Below are 14,343 nucleotides of genomic sequence, written 5' to 3'. Positions count from 1 at the left end.
TATATAGATTACAACTCCCTTCCTGGTCTACCTACAATTATATCATGTATCATCATTTAGTCTGAACAACACTGATCACAATGTTCAACAGTTAATTAAACCCAAGAACAAAAATGTAATATTTTGCACCATATCAGTTCTGGGATATGGTGACTGCTTTAGTTTTCCTTTTTCAAGCTAAGATAATTTCTCTTATATTCACCGACCGCCACAGCTCCTCTCTCTAACAAAATGGGTTGTTAGCCCTATCACTGGAGATTACTAGGCAAAGTTGTAATACAACCCTTCAGAACTTTAGTTCCACCCAGGTGGATGGTCCCTTAGGCTGCAATCACCCACCCTCAGTTTTATTTTGCCTAGTGAAGGAGATAGACCTAGGAACCCTGCGGGCCCATAGGCCTGTGTTTTTTTTGATGCAGAAGCTTGGCTTTTTGCGCAAGATAAATGATTCTGTGATCTTCTATCAACAGCCGGCTGGGTGACAGGCTGGTTCACTAATCCTTGTAGTCTCCCCAGTCCGGCCATCGAGAGTGTGCAGGTCGCAGCTACGGCTCGGCAGGCCACAACATACCTGAGCTCCAGAGGGGGTCGGTGAGCTTTTATGCTTCGGGGCGTACATATGAACGGGCTACTGATGTCTGCGTCACAGTATGCTGAGGCCAGTATCCTTCCCTGTACTGATCAGGAGTTGGCTACAATGGAATGTCTCCCAGCTCTTCAGGACTGGTAAGTATGGCTCTCTGCAGGGTTGAGCAGATGAGCAAACCCTGGGAGGTCAATTCGGGGGGGCCCCTTCACCCCCTCTTCTCTCCCCTATCCCCAGCTCCCCTCTGTGCATGGATGCTGAGCGGTGTATGTGTGCCCCTGGGCCCTCACCTGGGTTCTGGCTGTACTGGGGTGCCTGGGTCCTGAGTGCTTAATCCCAGGAGGTGTTTGTGAGGATGGCATCCGCGCTCCTTTTCCATATCCAGGATCCTGCTGTTTCTCCAGCAAGGAGTTGACCAGAGATTGGCATTAAGTACCATCAAAGGGCAAATCTCAGCCTTGGCTGTCTTTTTTTTTTTTTTTTTTTTTTTTTTTTTTTTTAATGACCCCTGGCATCGCACTCCTTAATGAGTACCTTTTGTTCAGGGGGTATGACACGTAGTCCCTCTGCTGCGTCCACCGTTGCCTCCATGGGATTTGAACCTGGTGTTGTCGGCGCTTCAAAAACCGCCATTTGAAAATATCAGGGAGATTCCCTTGTTGACTCTTTCCCAGAAAGTGGTCTTCCTAGTGACCATCACATCGGCCAGGAGGGTTTTGGAACAGGGCAACTTGCAGGACAATGCCGCCAATATAGTTATCCACAGGGATAAGGTGGTGTTGCATCTGCAACTGTCCTTTCTACCTGGTCGCCTGTCCATACGTTTACCAAGTTTTACATGGTAAACGTCAGTGCATCGGCGGATGCCTGTTTTGGCTGCAAAGTTTTGCAAGCAGCCGTGTAGTTGCAATTGAATGTGCAACCGATAATTTTTCCTGTTTTTTCGAAATAGGCAGTACTGTTATGTTAATACACTGTTGCATTACTTTCGCAGTTGGCTGTGGTCTGGGGATCAGTCCTGTTGAGGTTACCCTGTTGTTTTGTGGTGGTTTTCCACGCACTTTTTTTTTTTTTTTTGCAAATCTGTTTATTGGAATTTAGACAGTGAACAAGCAACCAAAAGCAAAACAAAACAGACAAAAACAAGAACAAAAACATAGACATTGGTCACGATTAATGTTACAGGCGTGACGTGTAAAGAGTTGCAATATAAGACAGTGCGTTACATACAAAACATGTCGGAGAATTCAAGGCATCTCACCGGCCACAGAGGGCCGTCTCCATGTGCAGTAGGACGACTCAGGACTAAACCACGCTACTCAGATATACAACATTTCCACTAGTGCATAATCCTATTTATTAACAAACGAAAATGCGTTAAGTAGGCTGTGGGTCTGAGGCCGTGGAGGCATCCGCCAGCCAGCTGGACCAGACCTTGTTATATTTTTGCGGGCAACCTCTATTAACATAGCAGTCCTTGTAGAGAGGCAGGCTTTCGTTCACCAATTTTTTCCACAGGGAGAGAGGGGGAGGAGTGGGCTTACGCCAGCTGAGCGCAATGGCCTTGCGGGCATAGAAGAGAAGTAGCCCAGCTAGGGTGCGCCGCGCCACAGTGGGAATTAGATGATCTAGCAGGCCCAGTATGCAGGTTTCTATAGAGAGTGGGAGCGATATGGAGGTGACCTGTGTAATGACCCCTAGTATCTCCTTCCAATAGTCAACAATGGCTGGGCAGGTCCAAAAAATATGAATGAAGTCCCCTGGTAATGTCCCACAATGCCAACATCCCGGGGGGGAGGCGGGGTTCATTTTGTGCAGTCTGTATGGGATGAAATATGCTCGGTGGGCCATCTTAAACTGTATCAGCCGATCTCTCAGGGAGACCAGGGATCTGAAGGGGAAGTCCCACATGTCATCCCAATCATCGTTATCAAAGGTGGGAATGTCTCGCACCCACTTATCTCTAAGTTTTCCCAAAGTAGGGAGGGAGGTCATTATCAAATGGGAGTAAAGTGTTGAGGTGGGCTTAGTGTCACAGCTGGACTTGAGGAGGCCCTCCAGTGCGGATTGGACAACCTGGGGGGGAGAGCCGGAGAACTGGCACCTGAAGGCATGGGAGAGTTGTAGATACCTAAAAAAATAACTCTGCGAGACGTTGAAATCAGAAATCAACTTGGGGAGTGGAGCCAGCGATTGGTCAGAAATCACCTGGTCCACTGTTCTAATATTGAATTTAGTCCAAGCATGGGGTTCAGGCAGCTTGTAAAACTGCTCCAGGGTGGGGTTTCGCCACAAGGGGGCAGCTGGGGAAAGTGCATTGGTAGGGTATTTTTCAATTTTAAGTCCTACCCTCCATGCACGTAACGTGGTGCGCATGGAGGGGGTCAGTGGGTACGGGGCCTTCGGGCCACGATAGAGTAAAAATTTCAACGCCTCCAGCGACCCCAACACCGCCGCTTCAACCAAGGTGGCAGGGTTTGTCTTATCAGGAGTGAGCCACCAAGCTGCTGTAACCAGCTGGGTGGCTAGGAAATATTTGTACAGGTCAGGGCATGCCAGTCCTCCCTGGGAGGACGGACGCGTAATTGTTGACCATCCATATCTGGGGGACTGGCCCCCCCAGATGAAGGAGGCAAACAGACTATGCAGACGGGAGAAAAAGGATTTGGGAATCCAATGTGGAGATTGGCGGAGTAGGTAGATACATTTCGGTAGGATTTTCATTTTTATCAGGTTTATCCGCCCTAGCAATGATAGGGGTAGTGACTCCCATGCCTTCAGACGCAGCCGTGTCTCATGAACCACTGGGGATAGATTTAGATGTACGAAGTCCGAAGCCTGCCTCGAGACCACAACCCCAAGGTACCTGAAGGTCTCCACCCACTGTAAGGGTAAATCAGGGGGGGCAGTGTCGCGAGCTGCTGGGTCTATGGGGAACAGAAGCGACTTCGACCAGTTAACCTTAAGGCCCGTGATCGTGGAGAATGAGTCAAGAATTTGTAATGCCCCTCTGAGTGAGGAGTCTGCATCGTTAAGGAAGAGAAGGAGGTCGTCCGCATACAGGGCGACCCTCTCCTCCAGCCAGCCAACACGCAGGCCCCTGACATGCAGGGAGGTACGTAAGGCCTCCGCCAGTGGCTCCATTGCAATGGCGAATAGGGCCGGAGAAAGAGGGCAGCCCTGTCTCGTGCCCCTGGACAAAGGGAAGGACCGCGAAAGACTCCCCCCCCAACTTAATGGCCGACGTGGGGTGCCTATAGAGCGCCTGAAGCCACTTAATAAATACCAAGGGGAACCCCATTTTGCGGAGGACCTCCCACAGAAAAGGCCACTCTACAGTGTCGAAGGCCTTCTCTATGTCTAGGGAGGCCACCACCCTGGAACCCTCAGTAAGGTGCTGAGCGTGGATGTTAGTAAACAGGCGTCGTAAGTTGATGTCAGTGGCTCTATTAGCCTTAAAACCAGTCTGGTCTGTCTCTATCACAGACGGCAGTAGGGGCTGTAGTCTCGTAGTGAGCAATTTGGTAAGAATTTTGAAGTCCGCATTTAGGAGGGCGATAGGCCTATATGAGGCACATAATGTGGGGTCCTTAGGGGCCTTGTGGATTAGTATAATGTGGGCATGGCTCATGGAGGTGGGAAGGGTGCCCTCCGCCAGACAGTGAGTATAGAGCTGGGCCAGCTGGGGGGCAAGTAGGTCCCCGTGGGTTTTGTAGAACTCCATAGGGAGGCCATCTGGACCCGGGGATTTCCCTGCGGGAAAGGAGCAAATGGCCCTCCGTACCTCCTCCGGGGTAATGGGCCTTACCAAATTTTCTCTCTCGGCGTCCGAGAGCCAGCCGAGTGCCAGGGGGTCCAGCCAAGGTGCCAGGTCCTGTGGCCTGAGATCCGAAGGCAGTACGGAGGTATAAAGGGAACTATAGTATTGCCTAAATGCGTCCAATATGTCTGGAAGAGAGGAGACCGAGTCACCTGAAGGGGACACCACACTAGGTATCACCGTCAGGGGCAGGTCGTGTTGAGCTAACATTGCCAGGAGACGACCGTTCCGGTCCCCCTGTTCAAAAAACCTTTGCTTGTTGCGGTAAAGATCCAGTCTGGCAAGTTCTGTGAGGTGGAGGTGTAGTTCTCGTTTCGTCGCATTAAGGGCCTCGAAACTAGAGTCAGTGGGGTCAGCTGCATAGGCCTCAGCCTGGGTATCTACCTTGCTCTGTAATTCAGTCGTGGTGGTGGCTTGTTCTCTACGGATCCCAGCTATGGAGGAGATATAATGACCTCTACTGAAGGCCTTGAATGCGTCCCAAGTGACCTCTGGGGAGGAGGACCCTGCATTAATTTGCCAGTATTCCGTAAGGTGGGGCGGGATAGTGTTGACCAAATCGGCATGGGAGAGCCAGTGGGTTCCCAGGCGCCAAAGGGCCGAGGTTCGGGAAGTGGGGGAACGGACATTAAGGAGGAGGGGGCAGTGGTCCGACAGCCCGCTGGGCAGGTACGTGGCGTCTAGCACGTCCGAAAGCATGGCTGGATTGGCAAAAGCTAAGTCGATGCGTGAGGACATTTTATAGGTGGTGGAAAAGCATGAGTAGGCCCTAGTCGAGGGGTGTTTCCACCTCCAGGCCTCCGTCACTCCCATGGCTTGTGCCCAAATGGATAGGTCAGGGGAGCAGTGTTTGGGGGGGACCGGTCTGTCTAAGTCTGGGGCTAGAATGGCATTAAAGTCACCCATAAGTAGCAGCCTAGCGGGGCAGTACGGGGTAACCTTATCCAGGATAGTGTATAAGGTGGATGCTGAAAAGGGAGGAGGCAAGTATACATTTACCACAATATATCTCGTTCCCCAAACTGTGAAAACCACAATCACGTATTTACCCTGAGGATCGGTGTGAATCTGCTCCACCGCACATGGAAGGGATTTGCTAATCAGCACCGAGACCCCCCTGGCATAGGTAGAGTAGGAGGCATGAAAGGCTCTCTGGATCCATGGCTTCCTCAGTGCCAATAGTTTGCTGCCCATAAGGTGCGTCTCCTGAAGCAGCACCATATGGGGGGAGTGCAATTTCAGATATTTAAAGAGAACTGCCCTTTTAAATTTAGAATTGAGCCCCCGGACATTCCAAGACAGGATGTTAAAAGAGGACATGTCACGTGTGGCCATCAGAAGGTGCCACTATTATGTCAAGGAGACACACCTGAGCGTCAACATCATGTACCAAGAGCCGCCTAGACCCAGAGAGCCTATTGTAGGAAGAATCGTGACCAGACAATAACCATACAAACAAAAAAGTAAACACATTAACAAAAAGCAAACATACCCTTGGTGACCGCGAGGGGTCAACCCTGCCCATAGCTGATGGCATCCCTGGGAACTGGGGAGCGATCAGATTGGGCCTATACCCAAAAAAATAACAAAAACAATTGAACCCCTTAAACTGTGCACGGTAGCAGTCCAATGCCGTGCGTGAGAACGTGTAGAAATCCTCCAGGGGGCAGTCCTCTGCAGGTCAGCAACAACACTTCGTGCCACCCAAGTGCCACAAGGGGGAGAAAACAAAAAAAAACAAAAAAAAGAAAACAAAAATCCCCCCAAAACAGGGGGAAAATATAGCTGCCACGGTGTATTCCAGCCGGGGTGGAGAGGTATATCCCTGGCACAACTTCAAAACTTCACCGAGACAAGCCAGAAGGGGGGGAGAGCAACAACTTATCTTGTAGAGTTCCTCGTGGATAGCTCGCTCAAAATAGGATATCGTAGACAGGTAAGGATGAAGGGCCGGTACTTGGGCCTAAAATGACATAAGAGTTCAGAGTTTTCCCGTCATTTACATTGCTATCCCCCAGTGAGCCCCAGTCAACCCCCGGGCCCCCATAATGGAATAGTGCACGCCACCTTAGCGCAGCCCGGTAAGCCAGGCATCCGCCTCAGCCGGCGTGTCAAAAAATTTGACAGTGCCTTCATGCTGGATTCGCAGGCGACTAGGATAGAGCATGCCATATTTAATATTGCGGTCTCGGAGTCTGCGCCTAACATCAGTGAAAGTCTGCCGTTTTCTCTGTAGGTCCGGGGAGAAATCGGGGAACAGCATGATGCGTGCATTACCATATTGCAGATTCGGGTGCTTCCTGGCCTCAGCGAGTATACGATCTCTATCACGGTAGTTGAGGAAACGCACCAAGAAGGCACGCGGGGGCGCACCCGAGACAGGGCGACCCATCGGAACGCGATGTGCACGTTCTGCCACATACGTAGGAGGGACATCAGTCAATCCCAGTAAATCCTTGAAGAAGGCTTCTGCAAAGTCCGCCGGGTGGTCTCCCTCTGAGCCCTCAGGAAGGCCCAGTACCCGAACATTGTTACGTCTCATTTGGTTTTCGGCGTCGTCTGACTTCGCCACTAAGGCTTTAAGTGTGTTGCGTATGTCCGTGAGTTGGTCAGCGTGCTGTCCCGTTCGATCCTCCACCTCCGAGATCCGGTGTTCAGATTCTGAGAGACGCCCCCGTATTTTATCCAGGTCATTCCGGATAAGGTTGCACTCCTCTGCCAGGTGATCGATCCGTACCAATAGAGATGTTCTGCTGCTTTCAATCGCTGCTAAGATCATGCTGGTGTCACCTGTGGGAGGCTGGGGTGAGGAGGGCGTGGGAATGTCAGCTGGGGAACTGTCATCCATGTCGACCAACAAGGCCTGCAGCTTCTGGAGCAAGGCAGGGTCCCCGCGGGGGGGTGGGGCTGCAGCCTGTGCCCTGGGCAGTTGCACAGGTTTCGGAGGCTTCTTTGAAGGCATCAGATGGCTCCCCGGCCGGAATAAAGCAAGAGACGGGGACTGCGGAGACGGGGGGGGCCAGCAGGTGGCGTTATTGCCTAGTAAAATGGTCGCTATGTGCAATGCTGGCGGTGCAGACAGTGGTCAAGAGAGTCCGTAAGGTGGCAGGGCCTCAGGTGTAGAGGTTGCGGACGGCAGTTCCAGTCGAGGGGGCAGTTCAGGTGACAGGGAGCCACCGAAGGAGGAGTCAGGGGGACCAAGAGCGCACTCAGTACTGCCGGGTGGAGCAGGAGAGGTTCAGCACGTGGCACCGGAGTCAGGAAGGAAGGCCACAGTATGCCTGGGAGTGGAAGCTGATGCCCTACGCTGCTGGCAGGCCAGGACGTCTGTAGATGGGGTCCGGAGCAGGTACAGAGGGGTCAGGAGAGTCCCTGGGTGTAGCAAGATGGCCGCCAAGCACCACAGAGTACCATGCAGGGGAGCCACGGCACGGCTGCAGGAAACAATCGGCCAGTAGAAGGGTTATATCACTGAGGGAGGCTGAGAATAGACCCAGGCTGTGCAGAAGGCTTGTAGTAGATGGCAAGGCCGCAGCTGGGTGCACCAAGATGGCCGCCGTACTGGGAGCAGAGTCCAAGTTCAGGCCCAACAGCACACAGGGCGCAGCAGGAGGATGGAGGGCTAGTAGGGCAGCCGGGGATGTCACCAACGGCGTCCGTTCGGCCGGTGCCGGCCGCGGCGGCCGCCCGGCGGCGTAGGAAAGTGCGGTGGGCTGGAGGCTGCACTAGGCCGCACCCGGCCGCGGCCTCGACGGACGTCACCGGGGGTCCCGCGGGCCACCAGACCCCACCGGAGATGCAGGGGAGCCGGCTAGAGGACAAGGGAGGGCCCCTTACCACACCGCTGGTCCAGGAGAGGGTCGATGGGCAGGAAGACGGTCGGGAAGATGGCGGCGGTCACCAGCGTGCAGGCTCCCAGCCGAACGCGGGCCAGAATCCGCACAATGGACCTGGCAGCAGCAGCAGGCAATAGAGGGAAGCAAGTGGGTATGAAGGATTCAGTTTTTGGGCATTGTATGGCAAGGATGTCAAAGGATGGGGCCTAGGATGTCTGGAGCTCTCCACAGAGACGTCCTTCGCCGCTCACATCCGGACACGCCCCACCACCTTCCACGCACTTTTTTATTTTATTTTATTTATTTTTTTTTTTTTTGTGGGTTTAGTTTTACTAGTTCCCACCTGCCATGGTGGGTGAAGTTTTTATACCGTTTTTCCCACCCCTCATTTGGCACTGCTTGGGGACGTTCCATTTTGCTGGAGAGGAGCTGTGTACTCACCGTAAAATCTTTTTCTCTGTAATTCACCGACCGACACAGCACCCTCGTTTTTTCTCTTTACGTTATACTGCTTTTTTACGTACTGAGGCTGCTAGGACAGAGTGTGGGGGATTGTAGCCTAAGGAACCGCCCACTTGGGCGGAACTAAAGTTCTGAAGTGTTGTTTTACAACTTTGCCTAGTAATATGCAGTGATAGGGCTAACAACCCATTTTGTTAGAGAGGAGCTGTGTCGGTTGGTTAATTACAGAGAAAAGGATTTTACAGTGAGTACAAAAATCCTATTTTTCTGCTAGTACAGAAAATAACTATTCTTTACAGAAATGTGGTGTCTTTGCCACTTTTTGTGAGATTAAGTAAAAGAAAAAAACTATTACCTTTGCTTACCTTTGTTCTGTAAACTAGTACTCTTATATAATGGAAATGAACAAAGGCAGATGTGTGTGCTTTTTTTATTTTTTTATTCAAGACAAACCGGTCCACAAGGACCTCAATAACAGAAATAATGCTTAAACAGTGTTGCATTCAAAGACACTTCTATACAGGTGAGATTCCCGCCCACTCGGAATGTTAAAAAGGTTTTGGTGTGTGGGATAATATGTGGGTATACATTCTAATTGGAACCTTACCAGTTTCGTCTGGTAGATGTGATTTGATGTGTCCGGGAAATGGAAGTGTTGAGTTTTACTAGTCCTGTGGATTCAGTCTACCTTCTAGTATTTCCCTATTATTTTTTATGTATAGTAAGAAAACAGAGAGAGGAAAGGCCCTGTAGGGGTTGAAAAGACAGGGCAAAGCCCATGAGAGCAGAAAGGTAAGGGAAGAGTGTGGGGTGTGGATGTAGGAGGTAATGGGGGGGGGGGGGCGGGATTGGTAGGTGATGTGTATTTGAGCATGTAATCGTGTGTTTATCCCATCTGGGCAGTGTCGCCCCTCTCGGGTGCATTTGAAGTCAGTAGCCAAGGTAGGAGCGGGATCGGATGAGTCGATTGGACAGGCTGTTAGTCAGTCCCTCTGAGGCTTTGTCCTTTGTAAGAGCATCTAAATGTATTCCATAGCTGCCATGTCTGGGAATATGTTTCCTGTCTGTGTTGTTTAGTGAAGATCAAGTCCTCCTCCATCCGGCTAATCTCATCTACTTTTTGTAGCCATTGGGCAACAGTCGGTGGGTGTGCGGACTTCTAGTTTAGTGGGATGAAGGCCTTGGCTGCGTCTAAGATGTCTGATAACAGATTTTTTGTAAACTTGTGGCGGTATTTCTGTGCGTGTAGGAGACAGTAGGCCAGTTTGTCAGGCACCGTCCGGTCTGTGAATGTTTGGGTTATACGTCGGACTTCTTCCCAGAAGTTCTGTAGTCGGGGGGGGGGGGGCATGATCAGAATATGTGTAGGAGGGTGCCCTCCTCTGTCTGACATCGCCAGCATCGGTCTGAGGTTGTTGGGAAAAGTTTGTGTAATAGGGCAGGTGTCCTGTACCAATGTGGTAAGGATCTTATAGTTTATTTCCTGGGTTTTGGCGCATAGGGAGGATTGGTGAGTAAATTTGATTGTGTTGTTTTTTATTGTCATTGAAATGGCAGTCAAGGTCTCTTTCCCATTTGGTGAGGGATTGGGGTTGGTAGTCCTTCGGTGGTTTGTTCAGAATAGCCTACGTCAGGCGTACGTATGTGTGTGCAAAGCTCCTCCAGGGTTGTGAGGAGTTGTTGTGAGTTATTGGGGGGGGGGGGGGTTAGACTGCTGAGAAAGTGGCTGAGTTGTAAGGCTCTAATTTGTATGGGCTGTTGGGGTCTGACAGTTCCGTGTATGTCCTCCACCTACCCAAGGGGCTGAAGTGGGACGCCTGGTAAAGTCCTGCTACTTGAAGATCATGGCACTTCTTATCGTGTAAGCCCGGTTCAAACCGAGGATGGCCTATGATGGACCGTAAGGGGGAGTTGCAGGTTGTGAGGCATGATTTTGCCATTCGTTGCGAGCATATATTAGCTGTGTTGCCTATCAGGGGGTGGCGTTTGATCTTGGGTGGAAGAGTATTGTGAAACCAGGGGATTCTATGGAGGGGAATGTCACTTTGGTCCTGTTCCAGTTGCGTCCACAATTTGATGGCTTTATGTATGTCAACACCAATCCAACAGTCTAAGGCAGTGATGGCGAACCTTGGCACCCCAGATGTTTTTAATTTACATTTCCCATGATGCTCATTCACTCCGAAGTGTAGTTCAGCATCATGGGAAATGTAGTTCCAAAACATCTGGGGTGCCAAGGTTCGCCATCACTGGTCTAAGGTGTGCTGCGTGGTAGTATATGCAGACTTCTGGCATTGACAGGCCTCCGTGTACTTTAGATAGGAAAATTAATTTCCTATTTAGGCGTGGGTGTTTCTCTGCCCAAAGAAACAGGGTAAATGTGGAATGGACTTGTTTAAAGTAGTCCCTGGGTATATGAATAGGCAGGGATTGGAGGAGATGGAGGAATTTGGGGAGTATTGACATCTTAAGGATGTTGCAGCGGCTGAGCCATGAATGGAGGCCGTCTCCCTATTCGTCAAGTAGTTTTTGAACTGCTTTTAGCGCGGGGGGGGGGGGAGTTGAGCTTAAACAATTGGGGTATTGAGGTGGGTATGTAAGTGCTTAGGTACTTCAGGGCTGAGTCAGTCCATTTCAGGTTGAAGCCGTCTTTAAGTAGCTTAAGCTGGGGCTTCGATATCCCTATGCCCTTAGCCTCTGATTTGTTAAGGCAGATGTGTTTGTAGTTCAGCCTGGGTGGCAACCATAGCTCTCTCAAGATACATTGAAGAGTTAGCATAGCCAAATAGGGAAAGGAAGTGTGTTACAGGATTACCATGTGAAAATAAATGAAAGGAAAAGTACTGAAACAAGAAAACTAATGTAGGCACCTAATCAAGGGACTTGGAAGTGGCAACATATTACATGTTTTGAGTTTGGGATCGAATAAGTTTTCAAGAGGCTCTATTGTAGGGAAGAATGTGCAGGACGTAAAAAGGGCTGGTAAGCTTGTTCCTTCAATCCCTTCCCCATTCCTTCCTAGATCAGTAGGAGAGGAGTGTTAATTACAAACCTGGATGTCCTTGGGTTTATGCAGTTCACTAGGGATTGACCGATTATCGGAGGTCGATATCAGCATTTTCCGAAAAATTGGTATCAATCACAAACTAGACTGATATTGGTCGCCGTGGGCCGCGCCCATCTTTTTGGGGCCCAGAAGCCTGTAGACCCAGGGCGCTGGGGCACACGCACACAACGTCATTATGACTCCGCGCACTGGGCCTAACGCTCTGAGTCTGACAGGCTTCTCTCGCTTGGACACTCACACTGGCCAGCCAGCCACCCACCCACAGTAAGGAGCCAGGCCACTGCAGCCAGACAGCAGCCACCCACCCATAGCACGGTGCCAGGCCACTAAGGCCAGCCAGGCGCCACCCACCCACAGCAAGGTGCCAGCCAGGCGCCACCCACAGCAAGGTGCCAGCCAGGCGCCACCTATCCATCCACCCACAGCAGGGTGGCAGTTATTTTTAACATTACTCTTTCAAATTTCCATTCTGATGGATGCAGAGAGAAAAAGTAAAAGTGTGGTTTGGGGCTTTTTCTTGTCTCAACCATCTCCAGGAAAAGCAGCAGTGTGCAACACATACACAAACAATGTGAGCATGGGATCAACTGCAAAAACCAAAAATACATCAAATCGTTGGGCCCATCTTAGAGTTCATCATGTTGAATTTTATATAAGGAATCGCAGAGAAATACAACAATCCCACCAAACAACGATAAAAGCTATGTTTCAGAAAAAAGCTAAGTGGCTAAATTCAGATGGAAGATCTTAACAGCTGTACAAAGCAATCAGAGATGGTTATGGATAACCAGCCATTTACATTGGTGTCTGACTCTGGATTTCAGCAGTTGCTGTCCATAGCTGAGCCAAGGTACCCACTGAAGAGTGAAAAGTATTACTGACTCAAAATGCTGGGAAAGATTCACCAAAAGGTAGTTGAGAAAGTAAAGGATATGCTGCAACCAGAGAATGAGGGCAACTCGCTCTCATTCACGACTGACTGCTTGTCAGGACAAACTAATGACCCTTACATGCCACTTCTTTGACAGCGGATGGACAAAAAAGGCAATTGGTGTTGAATACAAAGGTGTGATGCAAGGATCCCACACTGGGGAGTACATTAGAGAAATGTTTCTAGGCATGCTTCAAGACCAGGGAATAAACAAAGACCGAGTGATGCTTGTGCTTCGTGACAGCGGTGCAAACATAGTGAAAGGAATGAGGCTTCCTGAAGTGTCAGACCTCAGTTGCATGGCACACACCCTGCAACTTGTGCTAAATTATGGTCTGTCAAGCCAGAGAGCTTTGATAGATATAATTGACATGCTGAAGAGATCCTCAGTCCATTTCCACTAGGGGTGCAACGGATCGTCACCAATCTGTGATCCGAACGGGCCACCCCGTTCGAATTGGCATACGCAGCGGAGCGCTCCATAGTCTTGGCCTTAGGAAAGGCTGCAGCTTCGGCCTAGTTCGGAAGCGGCGGCCATCTTGGTGCACCCGTCAGCATTTACAATGTGATCGTCATGACGCCGGTTCCTCTCTCCCCTCTGTGTACTGATCTGTACAGTGGAGGGGAGAGATCGGATGGCAGCGGCACTGTTGGCTGCATCTATAGAGCCCACATCGCTGCTCTGTGCCAAGTGCAGTCACAGCCATCCCTCCATACCCTGCCAATACTCTGGCAGTATCCAGCCATACCCTGCAATACTCAGTAATACCCAGCCATACTCTGCGATGCTCAGCCAATATTACAGTGGGGACTATATGGTGGTGGAATTTTCCCAGGTTTTTGCAAATTCATTTATTTGCTGATGAGAAAAATGATCCGATCCATGACTGTGATCCGAGGAACGATCCGATCCATGAGTTTTTTTGATCCACTACACCCCTAATTTCCACCATTCAGTCCATGCCAAGCAGCGACTGAGGTGCATTCAGGCAGACCTTGGCCTACCCAAAAAAAAACGAATTCGGGCTGTTCTACCACATTGGAATTCCATGCTTCACATGCTGCAAAGAATGCTGGAACAGAAGCAAGCTGGAACAGAAGCAAGCTCTGAGCATCTATTCAGGCGAACATGGAGGATATAGTTGTCCTACTGCTGATCAGTGGGACATTGCAGCCAATGTCATTGAGACCCTCCTCCCCATAGAGTAAGTGACACTAGAGGGGAGTCATTACCACTCATCTGTGTCCTCTGTCACCCCTTTGTGTGACTGCTGAAGATGCTTCTTCAAGAGACTGAAGGACCCAACACACGTGGCATTAAAAAATTAAGGCAGGTCATGAGGGACAGCCTCACCAAACGCTTTGAGGAGCATGAAGAGAATAAAAATGTGCTGGCAAGTCTCTTTTGGCTCCTTGATACAAGAATCGTGCTTTCTCTTCTGATGTATTGGCCAAGGCAAAACAATGGCTGACAGAAGAGCAACAGGTTGCAGCAGAAAGGTCAAGTTTGGAAGAGCATGTTACTGTTCTGTAAGAGCAGGATGCTGCAAAAACAGACAATTGTCAAAAAAGACAAGCCGACGAGAATCTTCATCATGGTTGAATTGATGCCATGTTCAGCGTGTTAATGGGGCCTCATGC

General features: G+C 50.2%; 1 protein-coding gene across 5 annotated transcripts in view; it reads left to right on the top strand.

The window, feature by feature from the left end:
- NCK2 (NCK adaptor protein 2) overlaps positions 1-14,343 on the top strand; it is a 107,514-nt gene that overhangs the window by 68,588 nt on the left and 24,583 nt on the right. The gene's annotated exons all lie outside the window — the stretch shown is intronic.

This window comes from Lithobates pipiens, unplaced genomic scaffold, assembly GCF_037356315.1.
Source record: "Lithobates pipiens isolate NorthernLeopardFrog02 unplaced genomic scaffold, aLitPip1_a1.2 Scaffold_16, whole genome shotgun sequence".
Lineage (NCBI taxonomy): Eukaryota > Metazoa > Chordata > Amphibia > Anura > Ranidae > Lithobates > Lithobates pipiens.
The sequence above is the reverse complement of the archived record's forward strand: the minus strand, read 5'-3'. Positions and strand labels throughout refer to the sequence as shown.